Source organism: Oncorhynchus clarkii, chromosome 26, assembly GCF_045791955.1.
Source record: "Oncorhynchus clarkii lewisi isolate Uvic-CL-2024 chromosome 26, UVic_Ocla_1.0, whole genome shotgun sequence".
NCBI classification, from domain to species: Eukaryota; Metazoa; Chordata; class Actinopteri; order Salmoniformes; family Salmonidae; genus Oncorhynchus; species Oncorhynchus clarkii.
Genome location: NC_092172.1, coordinates 10,512,728 through 10,537,530, shown reverse-complemented (window position 1 = coordinate 10,537,530; position 24,803 = coordinate 10,512,728).

Below are 24,803 nucleotides of genomic sequence, written 5' to 3'. Positions count from 1 at the left end.
TAGGTAGCCTGGGTTTCACTGTGTGTTTGGGGGTGATTGTTCCTGTCTCTGTTGTCACAGGATAGGCTGTATAGGTTTTTCACGTTCCGTTTGTTGTTTTGTAGATTTAAGTTATTTCATGTATCGTTCATTTTCCATTAAAGAACATGAGTAACCACCACGCTGCTTTTTGGTCCGCTTCTCCTTCTACAGATGAACGTCGTTACAGAATCACCCACCAACCAAGGACCAAGCGGCGTGGTAAACAGAGGCAGCAGCAACAGCAGCAGCAGGATAAGCGACTGGTGCAGCAGGAGCAACAGCAGCAGCAGCAAAAGCAGCATCAGGAGGAGCAACAGCAGCAGTGGGAGAAGCTGCACTACTTGGAGAGATGGACTTGGGAGGAGATTCTAGACGGGAAAGGACCCTGGGCAGAGCCAGGAGAATGTTGCCGCCCCAAGGCCGAGCTGGAGGCAGCAAAAGCAGAGAGGCGGCATGATGAGGAACTAGCACGGCAGAGCGGATGGAAGCCCGAGAGTCAGCCCCAAAAATTTCTTGGGGGGAGGCTAACAGGGAGTATGGCTACGCCAGGTAGGAGACCTGAGCCAACGTCCTGTGGTTACCGGGGGGCTAGGGAGACCGGGCAGGCACCGTGTTATGCTGTGGAGCGCACGGTGTCCCCAGTGCGGGTGCACAGCCCGGTGCGGTACATTCCAGCTCCTCGTATCGGCCGGGCTAGAGTGGGCATCGAGCCAAGTGCCATGAAGCCGGCTCTACGCATCTGGTCTCCAGTGCGTCTCCTTGGGCCGGCTTACATGGCACCAGCCTTGCGCACAGTGTCCCCGGTTCGCCTGCATAGCCCTGTGCGGGCTATTCCACCTCGCCGCACTGGCAGGGCGACCGGGACCATTCAACCGGGTAAGGTTGGGCAGGCTCGGTGCTCAAGAGCTCCAGTGCGCCTGCACGGTCCGGTCTATCCAGTACCACCTCCACGCCCCAGCCCTCCGGTGGCAGCTCCCCGCACCAGGCTGTCTCTCCGGCCCATCCTTACAGGGGCTCCCTCCTCTCCAGCGCTGCCGGAGTCTCCCGCCTCTCCGGCGCTACCAGAGCCTTCCTCCTCTCCAGCGCTGTCGGAGTCTCCCGCCTCTCCGGCGCTACCAGAGCCTTCCTCCTCTCCAGCGCTGCCGGAGTCTCCCGCCTGTTCGGCGCTACGAGAGCTACTCAGTCCAGCGTTGCCGGAGCTTCCCGTCTGCCCAGCGCCATCTGAGCTTCCCGTCTGCCCAGCGCCATCTGAGCCTCCCGTCTGCCCAGCGCCGCCAGTGCCGCCCGTCTGCCCAGCGCCACCAGCGCCGCCAGTCTGCCCTGCTCCGCCAGCGCCGCCCGTCTGCCCAGCGCCGTCAGTGCCGCCCGTCTGCCAGGAGCCGCCAGTGCCGCCCGTCTGCCAGGAGCCGCCAGCTCCGGCTAACCATGGTGCTACCCTACAGTGCAAAATAGTCTGTTTTAAGCAATTATTTGGTGACATGAGATTATTATTTAGTGTAGTTTTACCTAAAAAATTATAACTTTTAAAATGTTGATTCACTGTTGAGGATTGTCAACCGTCCCCTATTTTGGACCAGACCCCCCCACACCAGTACATTTAGAACATTAGCTGTAATAAGAACATTAGCTATTATAAGAACATTAGCTGTTATACGAACATTAGCTGTAATAAGAACATTAGCTGTAATAAAAACATTAGCTATAATAAGAACATTAGCTATAGTAAGAACAGTGGCTGTAATAAGAACATTAGCTGTAATAGATGTGGTAAAGGAGTCAATGGAACACAGACGTTCCATTGACTAGATTGGCACACATTCAACAATTCTGATCTAACAAAGTGGATATTCGTCTAATTAGTCATGATGTATGTATCGTAACAGGCACACAGTGTGTTTACTTAAGTCCGATTTGAATATATTTGGTTGTTTTCGCTGCATAACATGTAGAAGTTGCCACTTTCCAAAAAATGTCCATCCCTAACTACAACATTTTCCACCAAGATAGAACTGCCAAAGGAGGTGGAGTTGCAATCTACTGCAGAGATAGTCTGCAGAGTTCTGTCACGCTATCCAGGTCTGTGCCCAAACAGTTTGAGTTTATACTTTTAAAAATCCACCTTTCCAGAAAAAAGTCTCTCACTGTTGCCGCTTGATGTGTGATATGTGAATTAATTGTCCTCCATTTATCTTCAGAGTTCGTATTGTTAGGTGACCTAAACTGGGATATACTTAATTAACACCCTGGCCATTTTACAATCTAAGCTAGATGCCCTCAATCTCACACAAATTATCAAAGAACCTACCAGGTACAACCCTAAATCCATAAACACGGGCACCCTCATAGATATCATCCTGACCAACCTGCCCTCTAAATGCACCTCTGCTGTCTTCAACCAGGATCTCAGAGATCACAGCCTCATTGCCTGCATCTGCTATGGGTCCGCGGTCAACCGACCACCCCTTATCACTGTCAAACGCTCCCTAAAACATTTCAGCGAGCAGGCCTTTCTAATCGAGCTGGCCCAGATATCCTGGAAGGATATTGGTCCTCATTCAGTCAGTACAGGATGCCTGGTTATTCTTAAAAAGGGCTTTCCTCACCATCTTAAATAAGCATGCGCCATTCAAAAAATATTGAACGAAGAACAGATATAGCCCTTGGTTCACCCCAACTTGACTGCCCTTGACGAGCACAAAAACATCCTGTGGTGTACTGCATTAGCATCGAATAGCCCCAACGATATGCAACTTTTCAGGGAAGTTAGGAACCAATATACACAGGCAGTTAGGAAAGCCAAGGCTAACTTTTTCAAACAGAAATTTGCATCCTGTAGCACAAACTCCAAAAAGTTCTGGTACACTGTAAAGTCCATGGAGAATAAGAGCACCTCCTCCCAGCTGTCCACTGCACTGGGGCTAGGAAACAGTGTCAACAATGAGAAATCTACAATAATCGAGAATTTCAATAAGCATTTTTCTACGGCTGGCCATGCTTTCTACCTGGCTACCCCAACCCGGGTCAATTTCCCCACATAAGCATTTTTCTACGGCTGGCCATGCTTTCTAGACCTGGCTACCCCAACCCCTATTACTAGGGTCAACATATTGTCTGAGATCAGCATCCCCACACAGCAACTTGCACAAGCCTCCCCAGGTGTGATGTGGGGTGGGCATTCTTCTCCTTCTCCCAAATCCATTCAGCTGATGTTCTGAAAGAGCTGCGCTTTGGTCTAGTTCCTTCAACGGCCGTGATCTGGACCCCTGACCCGTAATCGGCGGGCTAGACAATCTGGACCCTTTCTCCTTCTAAAATTATCTGCCGAAATTGTTGCCACCCCTATTACTAGCCTGTTCAACCTCTCTTTCGTGTCGTCTGAGATTCCCAAAGATTGGAAAGCAGCTGCGGTCATCCCCCTCTTCAAAGGGGGGGACACTCTTGACCCAAACTGCTACAGACCTATATCTATCCTATCATGCCTTTCTAAGGTCTTCGAAAGCCAAGTCAACAAACAGATTACCGACCATTTCGAATCTCACCATACCTTCTCTGCTATGCAATCTGGTTTCAGAGCTGGTCATGGGTGCACCTCAGCCACGCTCAAGGTCCTAAACGATATCTTAACCGCCATCGATAAGAAACATTACTGTGCAGCCGTATTCATTGATCTGGCCAAGGCTTTCGACTCTGTCAATCACCACATCCTCATCGGCAGACTCGACAGCCTTGGTTTCTCAAATGATTGCCTCGCCTGGTTCACCAACTACTTATCTGATAGAGTTCAGTGTGTCAAATCGGAGGGTCTGCTGTCCGGACCTCTGGCAGTCTCTATGGGGGTGCCACAGGGTTCAATTCTTGGACCGACTCTCTTCTCTGTATACATCAATGAGGTCGCTCTTGCTGCTGGTGAGTCTCTGATCCACCTCTACGCAGACGACACCATTCTGTATACTTCCGGCCCTTCTTTGGACACTGTGTTAACAACCCTCCAGGCACGCTTCAATGCCATACAACTCTCCTTCCGTGGCCTCCAATTGCTCTTAAATACAAGTAAAACTAAATGCATGCTCTTCAACCGATCGCCACCTGCACCTACCCGCCTGTCCAACATCACTACTCTGGACGGCTCTGGCTTAGAATACGTGGACAACTACAAATACTTAGGTGTCTGGTTAGACTGTAAACTCTCCTTCCAGACCCATATCAAACATCTCCAATCCAAAGTTAAATCTAGAATTGGCTTCCTATTTCGCAACAAAGCATCCTTCACTCATGCTGCCAAACATACCCTTGTAAAACTGACCATCCTACCAATCCTCGACTTTGGCGATGTCATTTACAAAATAGCCTCCAATACCCTACTCAACAAATTGGATGCAGTCTATCACAGTGCAATCCGTTTTGTCACCAAAGCCCCATATACTACCCACCATTGCGACCTGTACGCTCTCGTTGGCTGGCCCTCGCTTCATACTCGTCGCCAAACCCACTGGCTCCATGTCATCTACTGCTAGGTAAAGTCCCCCCTTATCTCAGCTCGCTGGTCACCATAGCATCTCCCACCTGTAGCACACGCTCCAGAAGGTATATCTCTCTAGTCACCCCCAAAACCAATTATTTCTTTGGCCGCCTCTCCTTCCAGTTCTCTGCTGCCAATGACTGGAACGAACTACAAAAATCTCTGAAACTGGAAACACTTATCTCCCTCACTAGCTTTAACTTCTTGCTCCTACTTGAGACGCAGATGTCTCAAGTAGACACCTGGAAATGCAAATGCGCTACGCTAAATGCTAAATGTACTCGTTAAAACTCAAACGTTCATCAAAATGCACATGCAGGGTATTGAATTAAAGCTACACTCGTTGTGAACCTAGCCAACAAGTCAGATTTTTAAAATGCTTTTCGGCGAAAGCATGAGAAGCTATTATCTGATAGCATGCAACACCCCAAAATGCCTGAATGCGACGTAAACAAAGATTTAGCGTAGCCGGCACTACACAAAACGCAGAAATAAAATATAAAACATTCATTACCTTTGACGAGCTTCTTTCTTGGCACTCCTATATGCCCCATAAACATCACTATTGGGTCTTTTTTTCGTTTAAATCGGTCCATATATACCCAAAATAGCTTTCTATTGAAGCTGTGTATTTCAGAAAAAAACATTGTTTTAGAACGCAGCGTCATTTTTTAAAATTAAAAAAGTAGACGATAAACTTTCACAAAATACTTCGAAATACTTTTGTAATCCAACTTTAGGTATTAGTAAACGTTTATAATCTATCAAAATGTTTACAGGGCGATGTATATTCAATAGCTCCTCGTCTTCAAATCAATGGCTGAAAATGTGCACCTCACAACATCCTGGCGGAGACCGGAAGAAATTGAATCCAGTTAGTTGGATTTACCAACAAAAAAGTCCCTGGAAAATGACGACAATGGTGACATTGTGTGGAATCTGTAGGAATTGCATGCAGGTCCATAATTAATTTTGTGCCCTTTTAACAACCCATGAAAATGACGCATGGAAATTATTTTTAGCTTTCAGAGAGCAGTTTTTCTTGCGCTTTTCGATGAAACACACGATCTGTTATAGTCACAGCCGTGATTTAACCAGTTTTAGAAACTTCAGAGTGTTTTCTATCCACACATACTAATCATATGCATATACTATATTCCTGGCATGAGTAGCAGGACGCTGAAAAGTTGCGCGATTTTTAACAGAATGTTCGTAAAAGGAGGGGGTAGACTTAAGATTAAGCACCAACTGTCAGAGCAGCTCACAGATTACTGCACCTGTACATAGCCCACCTATAATTTAGCCCAAACAACTACCTCTTTCCCAACTGTATTTTATTTATTTATTTATTTAGCTCCTTTGCACCCCATTATTTTTATTTCTACTTTGCACATTCTTCCATTGCAAAACTACCATTCCAGTGTTTTACTTGCTATATTGTATTTACTTTGCCACCATGGTCTTTTTGCCTTTACCTCCCTTCTCACCTCATTTGCTCACATTGTATATAGACTTGTTTATACTGTATTATTGACTGTATGTTTGTTTTACTCCATGTGTAACTCTGTGTCGTTGTATCTGTCGAACTGCTTTGCTTTATCTTGGCCAGGTCGCAATTGTAAATGAGAACTTGTTCTCAACTTGCCTACCTGGTTAAATAAAGGTAAAATAAAATAAATAAATAAAAATAAAATCTGGTTTCCGAGCTGGTCATTGGTGCACCTCAGCCATGCTCAAGGTCCTAAAAGACATCAAAACCGCCATTGATAAAATACAGTACTGTGCAGCCAACCTGACCAAGACTTCGACTCTGTCAATCAGCGCATTCTTATCAGCAGATTCTCAAATGACTGCCTTGCCTGGTTCACCAACTACTTCTCAGATAGAGTTCAGTGTGTCAAATCGGAGGACCTGTTGTCCAGACCTCTGGCAGTCTCTATGGGGGTGCCACAGGGTTCAATTCTCGGGCCAACTCTTTACTCTGTATATATCAATGATGTCGCTCTTGCAGCTGGTGAGTCTCTGATCCACCTCTATGCAGACAACACCATTCTGTATACTTCTGGCCCTTCTTTGGACACTGTGTTAACAAATCTCCGACGAGATTCAATGCCATACAACACTCCTTCCGTGGCTTCCAACTGCTCTTAAATGCAAGTAAAACTAAATCATGGCCTGCACCTGCCCGCCCGTCTAGCATCACTACAAATACCTAGGTTTCTGGTTAGAATAAAACCTCTCCTTCCAGACTCACATTAAGCATCTCCAATACAAAATTCAATCTAGAATCAGCTTCCTACTTCACAACAAAGCCTCCTTCACTTATGCTGCTAAACATACCCTGTTAAACTGACTATCCTACTGATCCTAGACTTCGGTGATGTCATTTTTTTAAATAGCCTCCAACACTCTACTCAGCAAATTGGCTGTAGTCTATCACAGTGCCATCCATTTTGTCACCAAAGCCCCATATACTACCCACCACTACGACCTGTATGCTCTTGTTGGCTGGCCCTCGCTTCATATTCCTCGCCTAACCCACTGGCTCCAGGTCATCTATAAGTCTTTGCTAGGTAAAGCCCCGCTTTATTTCAACTCACTGGTCACCATCGCAACACCCACCCGTAGCATGCGCTCACTGGTCATCCCCAAAGCCAACTTCTCATTTGGCCGCCTTTCCTTCCAGTTCTCTGCAGCCAATGACTGGAACGAATTGCAAAAATCACTGAAGCTGGAGAATTATATCTCCCTCACTAACTTTAAGCATCAGCTGTCAGAGCAGCTTACCAATCATTGCACCTGTACACAGCCCATCTGTAAATAGCCCACCCAACTACCTCGTCCGCATATATATATATATATATATTTTTTGCTCCTTTGCACCCCAGTATCTATACTTGCACATCATCTTCTGCACATCAATCACTCCAGTGTTAATTCTAAATGATTATTATTTTGCCATTATTGCCTATTTATTGCCTTACCTCCCTAATCTTACTACATTTGCACACACTGTATATAGATTTTTCAATTGTGTCATTGGCTGTACGTTTGTTTATCCCATGTGTAACTCTGTGTTGTTTGTGTCGCACTGCTTTGCTTTATCTTGGCCAGGTTGCAGATGTAAATGAGAACTTGTTCTCAACTGGCCAACTAGTTGAATAAAGGTTCAATAAAAATTCAAAAAGTTTAGTAAGAAATGACTGCTAAACTCCAGTTCGTATAAACTAGTTAGCATAGCTAGCATACAGAAATTGGTTGTGGTAGTCAGAGTCGTTTTAACTGTAATGCAGTTGATTGACATGATATGAATGTTTTGGGTTTGACATCCATACAATAATTACCCTAAGATTTTACCTCAACATAGTGTGAAATGCATATACAAACAATAGCCTAAATGTAGGCTAATTTTGCTGTGTTTCCATGGCAATTCCATTGTTTTGGTCGAGTTTGCTAGACGTCTTCACCGCATCTATACAATAATTACATTTTTACATTAGAGCTTCAACTAACAGTTCTAACTGAGCAGTCACAACACGGTGCAGATTGATATAAGGAAAATTACATTTGACTATGAAACCAAGTCTGCATACTGTATTTCACTTTTGTCATATTGCATTTACTAATACACCATTACAGGTTAATTTACTCTTAGACAATTTATGACACATTTCTATAGCGACTATGCCACCAGTCAGAAAGATGAGTGGAGGGGATCCAATATTTGGCATCTCGTGGCTCTTTGATTACCTTATCAGACACAGGTCCCTGAATATCCTATACAGCGTTTGGAGACCAAGATTTATCGTGAAATCAACCCTGAAGGTGGATGAAAAGTCACATTCTCACCTGTCTCTCTTTAAAGTAAAACCTTCTTCAGGTCTTTGAAACCTGGGATAGATCTGTTTTTGTCCTTCTGTTGCAGATAATTGAATTGGAATTGTCGGATGAGCTGATACAGGAACAGCGTGCACAAGTATCGATCCCTTGGCAATAGTCGAGACCATTACCAATATTGCAGCCAAGTAGTGTTTTTTGAAAGGGAAGAAATATATATTTTTCTTCTAAGAAGTTCATGGTCTTCTCAAACAGAGTTTAGGATGGTTACAGTCATAAAAAAATGTGACTTTGTCTGAATCAACAGAGTCTGTTATAAATGTTTTCCACGATCCCTGCTCTGGATGGACTCAGCTGAGGTAAACGTGTACAAATATTTCTCAAGTTCTGTATATTCCTACGTATCTTTGGGAGCTATAACAGTTACATACAGACTCAGTGACGATGTATTATGAATATTTCCTTTTTGTCATTTATAGGAGCCTTGTAAAAGTATTTTGATAAACGCCTCATTAAAATGAATGTTGGTTTCCAGTAGAAACACGTCAAACACGTCATCATTGTGCTTTCATTTCGTGAAACAAATATTCAACGAAACAATGTGAACAGTGTGAAACAAACAAACAACTCACCAACATCATACATGAATAATTGCTGCGTGGGAAGAATATGATTTCTATTTACATCATAAACCTTTGCTAGCTCACCTGACCTGTCTTAAAACTTCTTAAGGCTAGGGGGCACTATTTTCACGTCCGGATGAAAAGTGTGCCCAAAGGAAACTGCCTGCTACTCAGGCCCAGAAGCTAGGATATTCATATAATTTGTAGATTTGGATAGGAAACACTCCACAGTTTCTAAAACTGTTAAAACTATGTCTGTGAATATAACAGAACTTATTTGGTAGGCGAAACCCCGGGGACAAACCATCCAGGACATGTTTTCAATGGGGTTTCTATGTGGACCTAGATTTCTAAGGCACTTGCTTGCAGTTCCTATCGCTTCCACTAGATGTCAACAGTCTTTAGGAATTGGTTGATGTTTTTTCTTTGAGAAATTAAGAAGTAGGGCTGATCAGAACGAGGGTCGAGTCTAGTGTACTGTTGTGGTTGGGGCTCGTGACTTGAAAGCTCGCTCCACTTTGTTTTCGACCAGTATTGAACACAGTTTATCCCGTCTTAAAGGTAACTATATTAGATACTTTGTAGTCATGTTGCGCGTGTTGGAACCTGTGTTTTTCTGGATCAAACGTGCCAATAAATGGACATTTATATTTATATCATATAACGACAGAATTTATCGAACAAAAGGACCATTTGTGATGTTTAATGGACATATTGGAGTGCCAACAGAAGAGATCTTCAAAGGTAAGGCATGAATTATATTGTTATTTCTGAGTTTTGTGTCGCGCCTGGCGGTTTGAAATATGCTTGTCATGTGTTTGTTTGATGGGGTGCTGTCCTCAGATAATATTATGGTTTGCTTTCACCGTAAAGCCTTTTTGAAATCTGACACTGTGGCTGGATTAACAAGAAGTTCATCTTTAAACCGATGTATAACACTTGTATGATTCATTAATTATTATTATCACTATTTCTGTTTTTGAATTTGGCGCACTGCTATTTCACTGGGTATTGTCAAATCAATCCTGTTAACGGTTAATGACATTTTACTAGTCCAATCAAAGGGTCAAGTGCATGTTTCAATAGCCAAACATTGCATTTTAAATTTTTTTTATCAGAGTTGAGCTACTCCAGACAGTCGCAATGGATTAGAATAACCTTATGCCAAGAGGATGATCTAGAACACTAGAGAGTAGGGCTCATAGCCACTGGGGAGGTCTCAAGGGAACAGTCTGTAATGCAGACCTGCGCAGAAAATAGTTGTATTTTGTAGTTTATTTTAAAATACAAACTTTTCAAATACTCTTGGTAGTCGAATATAGTTTATATAGAGCTTTAACTAAAAAGCAAATATTTTCTTTGCTATTCAAATACGGTTTCAGAAAAACAAATTATACTGAACAAAAATATATACACGACATGTAAGAATTTCAACAACTTTACTGAGTTACAGTTCATATAAGGAAATCAGACAAATAAAATACATGATTTCTGCCCTAGTCTATGAATTTCACATGACTTGGCAGGGGCGCAGCCATGGGTGGGCATGGGAGGGCATAGGCCCACCCACTTGGGAGCCAGTCTCAGCCACTGGGGAGCCAGGCCCAGCCAATAAGAGTTAGTTTTTTCCCACACAAGGGCCTTATTACACCTCCGTTTCATCAGCTGTCAGGGTGGCTGGTCTCATTTGATCCTGCAGGTGAAGAAGCCAGATGTGAAGGTCCTGGGTTGGCGTGGTTACACGTGGTCTGCGGTTGTGAGGCAGGTAGGAGGTAATTCTCTAAAACAACATTGGAGACAGCTTATGGTAGAGAAATTAAGATTTCATTCTCTGGCAACAGCTCTGTTGGACATTCCTGCAGTCAGCATGCCAATTGCAAACTCTCTCAAAATGTTGACATCTGTGGCAGTGTGTTGTTAAACACTTCTGGGATCTTTTATTTCAGCTCATGAAAAATGGACCCAACACTTTACAAGTTGCATTTGTATTTTTGTTCAGTGTACAGTTGAAGTCGGAAGTTTACATACACCTATGTTGGGGTCATTAAAACTCGTTTTTCAACCACTCCACAAATTTCTTGTTAACAAACTATTGTTTTGGCAAGTCGGTTAGGACATCTACTTTGTGCATGACACAATTTATTTTTCAAACAATTGTTTACAGACAGATTATTTCACTTATAATTCCCTGCATCACAATTCCAGTGGGTCAGATGTTTACATACTGTACACTAAGATGACTGTGCCTTTAAACAGCTTGGAAAATTCCAGAAAATGATGGCATGGCCTTAGCAGCTTCTGATAGGCTAATTGACCTCAATTCAGTCAATTGGAGGTGTACCTGGGGAAGTACTTCAAGGCCTACCTTCAAACTCAGTCCCTTTTTGCTTGACATCATGGGAAAATAAAAATAAATCAGCCGAGACCTCAGAAAAAATTGTAGACCTCCACAAGTCTGGTTCATCCTTGGGAGAAATTTCCAAACGCCTGAAGGTACCACGTTCATCTGTACAAACAATAGTACACAAGTATAAACACAATGGGACCGCGCAGCCGTCATGCCGCTCAGGATGGAGACGCGTTCTGTCTCCTAGAGATGAACATACTTTGGTGAGAAAAGTGCAAATCAATCTCAGAACAACAGCAAAGGACCTTGTGAAGATTCTGGAGGAAACCGGTACAAAAGTATCTATATCCACAGTGAAACAAGTTCTATATTGACATAACCTGAAAGGCTGCTCAGCAAGGAAGAAGCCACTGCTTCAAAACTACCTTAAAAAAGCCAGACTACGGTCTGCAACTGCACATGGGGACAAAGATCGTACTTTTTGGCCATCATGACCATTGTTATGTTTGGAGGAAAAAGGATGAGTCTTGCAAGCCAAAGAACACCATCCCAACCGTGAAGCATGGGGTTGGAAGCATTATGCTGTGGGGGTGCTTTGCTGCAGGAGGGACTGGTGCACTTCACAAACTGGATGGTATCTCAAGACATCAGTCAGGAAGTTAAAGCTTGGTTGCAAATGGGTCTTCCAAATGGACAATGACCCCAAGCATACTTCCAAAGTTGTGAAAAAATGGCTTAAGGACAACAAAGTCAAGGTATTGGAGTGGCCATCACAAAGAACTGACCTCCATCCTATAGAATATTTGTGGGCAGAACTGAAAAAGCATGTGCCAAGAAGGAGGCCTCCAAACCTGACTCAGTTACACCAGCTCTGTCAGGAGGAATGGGCCGAAATTCAACCAATTTATTGTGGGAAGCTTGTGGAAGGCTACCCAAAATGTTTGACCCAAGTTAAACAAATTAAAGGCAATGCTACCAAATACTAATTGAGTGCATGTCAACTTCTGACCCACTGGGAATGTGATGAAAGAAATAAAAGCTGAAATAAATAATTATCTCTACTATTATTCGGACATTCCACATTCTTAAAATAAAGTGGTGATCCTAACTGACCTAAGACAGGGAATTTTTACTAGGATTAAATGTCAGGAATTGTGAAAAAATGAGTTTAAATGTATTTGGCTAAGGTGTATGTAAACTTCTGACTCTAACTGTATATTTTAAGGTATTTGAATAAATGCAAGTAATAATAAAATAATAAAATAGTTATTGGGATGGCTGCCAAATATTTGATGAAGAACCAAAAACTGCAACAGTTATTTGGATAAATCTAAATATATGATCATTACCATATGGTTTGGAAAGCTCCCAGATATGTCTCTTAATATATGGACATGGAATCGCCTGAACATTTGAGCAGGCCACATTTGCAGCTTCAAAATGACTAACAAATATATATTAATAAGGAATAAGACATAATAAAATGAATATTTGACATCAAGTTTGTATACATAGTCACTTTGATTATTGCAATAGAAATATTGTTGTAACATATAATTACTTTGCAATTGCATCATTTGGAACAGTCACTATTCCTCTTGTGTACAGTAGTTACAAGAACTCTCAGCTCATTGCTATGCATTTCAAATGCAATTACCAAAGCATAATGGAACAAAGAATGTTGCTCCAAAAGTAATTACAGTTTTATTACACAAGCACAATAACAATTGAATGTAAAGTGTTACTGAGAATGCTAACTGTTACAAAATACGCCTGTTAAGAGTTGAAGGGAAACTGCCTTCCTCAATAAACTACAGCCAAGGTAGTTGGAAGTTAGTTTTATTTCTGAGTGAATGATCCCTTTAAAAATGTCAATCAATTACAGCGTCCAACCTTTTCAGTGGCATGTTGAAAAAGTCATACAGTAGTTGAACGTTACAATTTATGTATAACTATCTGTATAATATATCATTGATTAATTGTTTTGACTTGATTATGTGCACCTGTGGCAATGGACCTTCAGGAGAATGGATATTTACAGAATGTTTAGATAGAAATGTATTGCGTAGATCAAATATGTCTGTTCAATATGTTGGAATAGTATAGAAGATTGTGTGTGCTCTATTCATTTTATTTCCATCTTCAACATGCCATTATTTTAGAGAAGTTACTTTCTGAGATCTGTATTCAAATAATGAAGACTACAGTTATCCCAGTTCTGCTGTACTGTTCACACCTAAGGCTAATACTGTTGTGGACCGGGGTTGTACTTGTAACTGGACACATTTCTCTGGCAAGACTGTGTGTAGGCAACCAGAAAAGACCATATAGATCTAAATAGCCTCCTCAGCTACTACATATAGAATGGAGAAAAGAGGGGTCAGGACTGCTCAGTGACCTCACCGTGATGATAAAAGAAGGATCATCATGATGTTGGATGCATCATCTATCATATGTTTGAAAATGGGGAGAGGTGGTTTCTTGGCTAGGTTGCAGAACTAGAGCAGTGCCTGTGTTGAGGACGGTGCTTGAGAGGTAAATTCCTCCTGAAGTCTGGACTGCAGCCCAAATGTCTCATACGGACAGAGCCCAGTGCTATAACCTCTGCTATTACCCCAATCCATCTCTGTAATGCTAAGTGCCAAGGCGAGAGGGTGTGCAGGCTATTTTTAAAAAGTTTTTGATATTACTCATCAGGGCACTGTGAACCCTCTTCTGTCTTGTGTCAGGACACAGGGTCTAACAAAAAGATCACGGAAGAGGTTACATCTCAAGCCAACATAATTGAAGGCATCATAACCTTTGTGACCAATAAAAAGGTGAGTGCTAGACATAATAATCGCACTAAATCGAAAATATAACGTTGTTTGCGGCTATTGTCATGGCACTCAATGAGAATTGAATGAATGCAGCATCATGTCTGCGTCATATTTGCGTCATATCCTTGGCCTCTTGAACCACTATGAAGCTTTCTATCTGGCTTCTTGAACCACTATGAAGCTTTCTATCTGGCCTCTTGAACCAGTGTGAAGGCTTCCCTCTTCTGTTTTTCCAGGCTGACTGAATATGCCCATTCACACCGCCACTTGACATGTCCATTAGACCACCTCTAATCTAATTTTCATGGCATGCCTTTACACCTGACCACCCCAACCAGAGTGGTAATTAGTGAAGACGAGGTGATATCATCAATCGCTGCTCAAGCATTCTCTTGAGGGACATTGGACTCCTGAGTGGCTCAGCAGTCTAAGGCACTGCATCTCAGTGCAAGAGGTGTCACTACAGTCCCTGGTTCAAATCCAGGCTGTATCACATCTGGCTGTGATTGTGAGTCCCATAGGGCAGTGCACAATTGCCCTGGGTATTCCGTCATTGTAAATAACAATTTGTTCTTAACTGACTTGCCTAGTTAAATAAAGGTTAAAAAATATATATTAATGTCAGGGGTCTAAGGTACTACTGTCTTTATTTCTCCCCAGTGGCAAAATACCTTACAAGTGTCTGAAGTCATGCTCTGCACCCATTTGATAAACATCAGATTATGATACCAGATCAGAAAACCCAGTGATGAGTCTCTGATTCATTATTTGAAATGATTGTGACAGCAAATGTATCTGCGCGCCTGCCTCTCCAGCTTCCCTCTGCATCTCGTAATAATGCAGGTTAAATGTCCTGCAGCTGTGGTTCATCAAGTTCAATGACCTTTTTAAATTCTTGTCAGGCCTCCATGTAAACATGCCCTCAGAAATGCCTCCACGGGTCACGCTCGATCACTTTAGTTGTTGGAATAAAAAAATTGGTGTGCACTGCTTAAAGTAATTGTGTATTACATACTCTGTTGCATTATGCAGCAGCAGATTTCCCTCCCACTAGTCCTAATGGGCCTGAGACAACACAGAGGTGCTTCGTAATGTACAGTCCCTTTAGAACGTGTTCATAACCCTTGATGTATTCCACATTTTGTTGTTACAGCCTGAATTAAAAATGTATTTACTCCATAATGACAAATTAAACACATTTTGGTAAATGTCTGCACATTTATTGAAAATTAAATACAGAAATATCTCATTTACCTAAGTATTCACACCCCCTGAGTCAATACTTTGCAGAAGCACCTTCGGCGGCGATTACAGCTGTGAGTCTTTCTGGGTAACTCTCTAAGAGCTTTCCACATCTGGATTGTGCGACATTTGCCCATTATTACAAGCATACCCATAACATGATGCAGCCTCCACTATGCTTGAAAATAGCGGTACTCAGTAATGCATTGTAATGGATTTGCCCCAAACAAAACACTTTGTTTTCACAACAAAAAGTTCATTGCTTTGCCACATTTTTTTCAGTATTACTTTAGTGCCTTGTTGCAAACAGGATGCATGTTCTGGAATATTTTATTCTGTACAGGCTTCTTTTCACTCTGTTAAGTTAGTATTGTGGAGTAACTACAATGGTGTTGATCCATCCTCAGTTTCCTCCTATCACAGCCATTAAACTTTGTAACTATTTTAAAGTCACCATTGGCCTCATGGTGAAATCCCTGAGCGGTTTCCTTCGTCTCCGGCAACTGAGTTAGGAAGGACGCCTGTATCTTTGTAGTGACTGGGTGTATTGACACACCATCCAAAATGTAATGAATAACTTCACCATGCTCAAAGGGTATTCCATTTCTTTCCTTTTTAATATTTACCCATCTACCAATGGGTCCCCTTCTTTGCGAGGCATTGGAAAACCTCCCTGGTCCTTTTGGTTGAATCTGTGCTTGAAATGCACTGCTCGACTGAGTGACCTTACAGATAAATGTATGTGTGGGGTACAGAGATCAATTAAAAAATTATGTGAAACACTATTACTGCAGTTCATGCCACTTATTATGTGACTTGTTAAGCAAATGTTTACTCCTTAAGGCGTACCATAACAAAGGGGCAGAATACTTTTTGACTCAAGACATTTCAGCTTTTCATTTTTGATTCATTTGTTAAAATAATAAAAAAACATCATTCCACTTTGACATTATGGGGTGTTGTGTGTAGACTAGTAACAAAACAATTCAATATATTGCATTTCAATTCAGGCTATAACACAACAACACGTGGAACAGGTCAAGGAGTGTGAATACTTTCTGAAGGCACTGTAGTCTATGCTGTAGCCAATGGCACTGCTTTGTCTATGGAGAACACAGTACAACATGAGGCTACATACTATTTTCACACCAGGTACCACCAGGCCTATTATCCCTATAACAAGCCCGAAGCTACCTAAATTGCCTCCTTCCCTTGTTTGTCTTTTAAATGACAGCATGTTATCGCCATAACCTGTTTGGTAAAGTGACATTATTAGTTATAATTCTGACAATGTTTATATTTACAATACCTTAGCTACATTTGAGTAAAAATGACTCCAGCACTAACTTTGTTTGAGCTGAGATTCACTTTTGTGAAATTGTATGGAGGACATAACCAAGACTGTCCAAGAAGTGACATGATGACACAATTCATATCATGAAATGATGTAGGTGTTGGTAAAAAGCAAAAGGACTGTCATCTTTCCATTTTTAATGACCCTTTTTTCCTTTAGTACCACAGAGACACAACTTGAATGACCTGCAACCTGACTACTGTCATTGTAAATCATGCCCAGGCAACCCCTGGCAGGGATATCGTTCTTGATGAGGGTGACTTTGGGAGAGGCTGCAATAAAATTGCAACAACCAAAAGGAATGGACGATTTCATTCAAATTGTATGCGCCTTAGAGGACTTCAAACAGGTCCGGCCTCCAGCTTGTGTAGTAATGGTTTATTAATCACAGGGGAAAGCAGAGCTCGCTGCACATCTTTTTTTATAAGCCCTTTTCAGACAGGCCTGATTGTAAAGGCTGTAAGTGTTCTCCGCAGTTTCTCTAGAACACCAGGCATATCATAGCTATTGCACAAGACTGGAGGCATAGCTGTTGGACAAGTAGGGAATCAGCTTTACTAACATACTGCACATGATTTTCCGGTTGGTTCAATTTGGTTAGTCAATTAAATCAAATGTATTTTTCAAATCAAATTTCAAATCAAATTCTTTTTTTATTTTTTATATAGCCCTTCGTACATCAGCTGATGTCTCAAAGTGCTGTACAGAATTAACCGGTGGCTTCAATCAAATGGCATTGAGAGAAACTCAGATGAATTCATTGGATAGCTGCAGGCCTCTGTAGACTGGCAAACCCTTGTGGTCATGGCTCTTCCAGATCATTCTGTTGGAGAAGACCTTCATTATGAACTCATTCAAGTCACTCGGTCATCCTGCAGGATTTGACAGCCGCAATCAATGCAAGCAATGTGAAATTGATCCAAATGTTTCCAGTCGCGGCTTAACACCTATCCACTTTTATCAGGGTGGAATGCACGTTTTCTTTAGGGCACAAACGCATTGTCAACGAAGAGCTTCCTTATTCTCTGACCAATATTTGCATTTTCAATAGGGGGGGGGGTTTAAAGATCAAGGCTCCAGAATGGGATTTGTAAATTGGTTCCCGCTGCCATCATTACCGAGAGGTTGTTACAAAGAGCTGGGGAGCGGATGGGGATTTAGTGGTAACGTCCCAGCTCCCAGATGATTTTGCTTGACGGAGTGGAGTGAATTTCATTTTACTGGTGGTCCAGGGTGGCAGGGAGCAGAGCGGCTAATGATCCAGTATTTTAGTTGCGAAATGGCTCCGAATGCGTTTCAATGGCGGAGCTGATTTGATCTGTTTAAAGATCTCCCACGTCTCCGTCCTTCAATCAGAGGGCAGATAGACTGGGAGAGAGAGAGAGAGAATAAGACGAAAGAAGTGGGAGAGCAGTAGGAGACAGAGAGATGTTTGTAATGAGGGAGTGAACGACATTGATGAAAGTACCATTGTGGGGGAAGCAGGATTTCTCTAACGTACATTATTCTTTTCATTATTCCTTAATGTCAACCACATCAATGGAAGGAATGCAGTCCACACGTATTCTATTTTTCTTTAGCAGACGATAGAAACCTTTACATAGTGTCGTGACGTTGTATTAGTTAATGTGACGACTGTTGCTCATTGAATGATTAAAAGTTTCTAATTGCGTGATTAACTGAATCAAGCAATTATTAACTCCTTAACCTGGGGCACCATGGGAAAACTAGTTTTTATTGAGTTTCTATTTCCCAAATTAACTCAAAGAATATCAGAATACCGATTTACAACAGCCGCTAATTAACCAGTTACCTCTACAATCTCGTTCTGAACGTCGTATAGCCCATGAATCTGCACGGACCCGGGTCTCACCAATGAGTTCGTACCACACCAATCTTAGTTGAATATTTATTTACTAGAAAGCAAAAATTATGATAAAAGATACACATAGACAAAACAAATTATAGGCTCTTGATTAGAACTTAGTATAACAGGCCAACACACTATGGAGCGTGTTACCCAAAATGGGGATTTCAAAGAGAGAGAGAAAAAAGACAGTACACGAGAGAAACATACATTTGGGTGAATTTGTCAGCTCTGCTATTCTAACCCTAGCCTTGCCACAAACTGCCGCTCTTATGGGTCAGAATATAATGATGTAATTAAGTGGGGAAGGTCTCAGAGGATTCTCTGCGTGGACCGTTCAAAGGACCGTTCAGGCTGCTCGATGATGCACTTCTCCGGCGCACCTTTCTGGTCGTCCTCACGATGTCAGTGTCCTTTTGGCTTAGGAGTCTGTTCCCTCACCCTTGTTCTGGAAGGGCTCTTCTGAGGACATACAGCTCTGTAGCTCAGAGCTCACAGCATAGGAATGAAACGATTCACTGGGATTGGATGGTAGGTGGTCCTGCTTGAATTCACCCGCTTAGACACAGCTACTCATCCGTAGCTTGGGTAGAAAAATATTTATTTGTCTTCAAACTTGTGTTGGGTTCTGGGTTCGTTTACTTTTTAGACCTCGGCTGCAGCTGGGGTCACTTAGTCTCATCTGTAAATTCTGTACTCACAGGTTTTATACCCTCGTGTCAGAAGTGGGCGTACCAAGTTATGGGCAAGGTCTAGATTTTATTAAAATCCAATTATAGACAACTAACTTCACATTCAATCTTCCCCAAAGCATACTCTTTGATTTGGACATTTTCCATACAACGTACAATGTATAAACATCAAACATATAAACTAGGTAAACTGTTGACGTTACAATGTTTTCGTAATAACGTATTCTATTAACCTTTAATAACAAAACAAAAATGACATACATTTTCATATTTTCATATATCTATTGTCATGACCACCATTATGGCTGACGGAAACCATTGTTCCAAAGTCCTTTTATTTCATGTTTAATGTTCTGAGGCTGGTTCTCCATAGTAACAGGACAAAGGAATTTGTCTGTGGCCTAAGATTTACCAGGGGCGTGAGGGGTCATAAAACCTCCAATTCTTCAGACCCCTAGATCTCTCCTCCTCTGTTGGGGTTGAGAGATAATCTGTAGGGTTGTGGTCTCCTGTAACCTGACCTGATCAGGACAGTCATGACAATAGCATACTACACTTTGCGATGGCATTTTATCTCCTTTGTGCCATAAAACACAAATAAAGTATGTTTTACATTTTTGGGGTTCATTTGACAGTAAACATTTTACAACAAACTTTACTGGGTCAAACAAGGTAAGATGTGATGCAGAAAGACGTACAGCCACAATCCTGAGCATGTGCATGTCTGTGCGTGGCTATTCTGGGAGCTGCAACAACAGTGGTTCAACTACAGCAAGAAGAGCTCACCTTTTGAATGCATTTCCAATGTTCATTTGTGGCAGTATTCTGACTTGAAATCCATGGGGTAAACTCAGGGGCTAAACTAACCATACAGTTCAGCACTGAGAGGAAGCTCAGCACTGAGAGGAAGCTCAGCACTGAGAGGAAGCTCAGCACTGAGAGGAAGCTCAGGCAGGTAGTTGGATCCGGCAGATCCTGGCTGGCTGGCGGTTCTGGCAGATCCTGGCTGACTGGCAGATCTGGCAGATCCTGGCTGACTGGCAGATCTGGCAGATCTGGAAGAGTCTGGTCGACTGGCAGATCTGGAAGAGTATGGTCGACTGGCAGATCTGGAAGAGTCTGGTCGACTGGCAGATCTGGAAGAGTCTGGTCGACTGGCAGATCTGGAAGAGTCTGGTCGACTGGCAGATCTGGAAGAGTCTGGTCGACTGGCAGCTCTGGCTGCTCCATGCTGACTGGCTGCTCCATGCTGACTGGCAGCTCTGGCTGCTCCATGCTGACTGACTGCTCCATGCTGACTGGCAGCTCTGGCTGCTCCATGCTGACTGGCTGCTCCATGCTGACTGGCAGCTCTGGCTGCTCCATGCTGACTGGCTGCTCTGGCTGCTCCAGCTCTGGCTGCTCCATGCTGACTGGCTGCTCTGGCTGCTCCATGCTGCCTGGCTGCTCCATGCTGACTGGCTGCCCTGGCTGCTCCATGCTGCCGGCCCTGGCTGCTCCATGCTGACTGGCGGCCCTGGCTGCTCCATGCTGACTGGCGGCCCTGGCTGCTCCATGCTGACTGGCGGCCCTGGCTGCTCCATGCTGACTGGCGGCTCTGGCTGCTCCATGCTAACTGGCAGCTCTGGCGGCTCCTTGCAGACTGGCAGCTCTGGCGGCTCCTTGCAGACTGGCAGCTCTGGCGGCATCCTGCAGACTGGCAGCTCTGGCGGCTCCTTGCAGACTGGCAGCTCCTTGCAGACTGGCAGGTTTATGCAGACTGGCAGCTCCTTGCAGACTGGCAGCTCCTTGCAGACTGGCAGCTCCTTGCAGACTGGCAGCTCCTTGCAGACTGGCAGGTTTATGCAGACTGGCAGCTCCTTGCAGACTGGCAGCTCTATGCAGACTGGCAGCTCCATGCAGACTGGCAGCTCCTTGCAGACTGGCAGCTCCTTGCAGACTGGCAGCTCCTTGCAGACTGGCAGCTCCTTGCAGACTGGCAGTTCTGAACAGGCGGGAGACTCCGGCAGCGCTGTAGAGGCGGAAAGCTCTGACAGCGCTAAACAGGCGGGAGACTCCGACAGCGCTGAAGAGGAGGGAGGCTCTGGCAGCGCTGGACAGGCGAGGCGCACTGTAGGCCTGATGCGTGGTGCTGGCACTGGTGGTACTGGGCCGAGGACACGCACAGGAAGCCTGGTGCGGGGAGCTGCTACCGGAGGGCTGGGGTGTGGAGGTGGTACTGGAAAAACCGGACCGTGCAGGCGCACTGGAGCTCTTGAGCACCGAGCCTGCCCAACCTTACCTGGTTGAATGCTCACGGTCGCCCTGCCAGTGCGGCGAGGTGGAATAGCCCGCACTGGGCTATGCAGGCGAACCGGAGACACCGAGCGCAAGGCTGGTGCCATGTAAGCCGGCCCAAGGAGACGCACTGGGGACCAGCTGCGTAGAGCCGGCTTCATGGCATTAGGCTCGACGCTCAATCTAGCCCGGCCGACACGCGGAGCTGGAATATACCGCACCAGGCTATGCACCCGCACTGGAGACACCGTGCGCACCACTGCATAACACGGTGCCTGTCCGGTCTCTCTAGCCCCCCGGTAAGCACAGGGAGTCTGCCCAGGTCTCCTACCTGGCGTAGCCATACTCCCTGTTAGCCCCCCCCAAGAAATTTTTGGGGCTGCCTCTCAGGCTTCCATCCGCTACGTCGTGCTGCCTCCTCATATCTGCGCCTCTCAGCTTTCGCCGCCTCCAGTTCTTCCTTGGGGCGGCGATATTCTCCAGGCTGAGCCCAGGGTCCTTTACCGTCCAGTTCCTCCTCCCATGTCCATTTCTCCAGGTGGTGCAGCCTCTCCCACTGCAGCTGCTCCTGCTGCTGCTGCCTCTGTTCCTTCTCCTGCTGCACCTTGGTGCGGCTACACTCCCCTGGTTTAGCCCAGGGTCCTCTCCCGTCGAGGATTTCCTCCCATGTCCAGAAATCCTTACTATATATCTCCTCTTTTCGCTGCTGTTGCTGCCTGTTGACACGCTGCTTGGTCCGTTGGTGGTGGGTGATTCTGTAACGATTTTCTGTATGAGAAGGAGAGTCGGACCAAAATGCAGCGTGTAGATTTCGATCCATGTTTTAATAAACAAACGTAAAACACGAATCAATACAAACACTACAAAAATAAAGAACGTAATGAACGTAACGAAAACCTAAACAGCCTATCTGGTGAAAACACATAGACAGGAACAATCACCCACAAACACACAGTGAAACCCAGGCTACCTAAATATGGTTCCCAATCAGAGACAATGACGAACACCTGCCTCTGATTGAGAACCATATCAGGCCGAACATAGAACTGGACAAACTAGACATGTAACATAGAATGCCCACTCAGATCACACCCTGACCAACCAAAACATAGAAATATACAAAGTAAACTATGGTCAGGGTGTGACAACAGCTCTGCAAGATACTACTACTGTGTCAATTGTGCTAAAGCTGCTTGGATAGTGTTCATATGATTTGGGTGTTCAGCTTGAGAGCAGCAGCTTGACATAAAGACTGCATGGTGAACCCCTATATTTATGTTGGGGGTCATATGGATTCTGTTAAACCTGCTGCGTTTTCCTTCTCTTTCATCTCTTTTGCAGTCTGAGGTATTGGTATGATCCTCTGAGGATGCAAATAAAGTGCCAAGTCCCCAGTGTGCAGGGGCTTTGTAGCCCAACGGAGGCTTAAAAGGACATGGATCTGACAAAGCCTGACTTGCACGGGTCTGCCGCCGTCCTGCCCTGCTCGATAATGTAATCCCATCTCATTATATCTCTCTTCAGATTCTATACCTTGTTTGATCTCCCCTGCTCCCTCCTTAATTCATCAGATGTGATTCCCCACATCTGCCCAGTCTTGCGCCACGTTGGAATTGGTAGGAGACGTAAAATGACTCAAAATGAGTATCTGCAGGCTTTCTGACACAGGCCTTAGAGAAGGCTTAGCGAGTGAGACTTACGCTAGCATTGGAACAGTCACATAGCTGTTGTTTATTTGTGCTAATGTTATTTGTGACATCAGCAGCCTACTGTTTGGGTCACGCTACCACATAATATATAGGGACACTTGTTTATATCAGGGGAACACGTTTGCACTGCCCAAATTACACTGGATATCATAGCCCAGAATCACGTCCCAGTTTGACCAAGCAGGCCGCTTTGATAACGTAGAGAAGAGAAGTAAACAAATTAGTCACCAGCCACATCTCCACTAATTTGCATGTGGGGTGACATCCTGTGTTGAGGTCATAGCTTGATCACAAATGACAGGTCTCCCAGGTCCTCTCCACCATACCTTAATAGGTAAAAGTAGCCTTTGGATAATGACATGATAAGGATAATGGTTGCTTATGCTATTACCCCTTATCACCCTTTTGAGAGCAACTATTCCATGATTTAAAAAAAAAACACTATACATGATATGAGTACTGATCTAGACTAACCTACTAGACGGACGAAATCCATTAAGGGTGTGACTTACAAGAGCATGGACATCAATATGATTAACAGTCAAGTGATGTATCATTGTAAAGCAAGCATTGAGGAAGCAACTTGATAAACCTGCACTTTAGGTTTTAGGTGTATGTTTTCTTCATTTGCTACCCCAGATGTCAATAAGAGGGCAATATCTTTACATTTACTCTCCTACTTACGATAAAAATCGTTGCACCTTTTCGCAATGTGTTTCTACAAGACTTTGACTATATTTCTGCCTGTCTTCTTCAAGACACCAAACCCTATTCATCATTCAGGATGAATAGATTTTGCCCCAATACATCATTTTATATTCTTGGTACATTAATTTATTGCATTCACAATTGAAGTATTCCATATTCATTTCAGATATTGCATACCATTCTCAATGCCATTGAGTAGATGATTCTAACTCCAATAACCCTTACAGTGCTAATTATGTATTAATGCTGATAACCCTATGTTCAGTATGCTGCCTATGCTATATGGGGTTGTATTGTAACAATGTAAATTACAGCTATTGATCGAATCTTGCTTTTTGGCAAACACTTTGGTTACCCAGTGAATATACACTCCAAGTTGTCAACAAAATGCCAAGTTCATCAATTCGGTCATTTAAGATGCTGATAGCCAGTCTTCATGCAGTATACTTGATATTTCCAATTTTGTCTTCAACTGAAGCTTTCAGTACTGTTTTAGGAACTAACAGGCCGCCGTGGCTCTGATTTAGCCCAGATTATAGAGCAATAAGGCATCGATTGGATAAACGCTAAAATATTGCAGAGGAGACGAGACGCATGGGAGCCACTGACAGCCTCTAGCACCGTTTTTCAAAGCCACCTCCATTTTCTGGGGGCATCTTGCATAATGGATGCTGCAGAGACAAATTGTTTAATGCTTAGGTCATTCTCTTCAAAGCTCTGCACGATTTTGCCCAATTGCAGAAAGGGCAAACATTCCAAGAATATGTATATGTGAGGTACACAAAAAA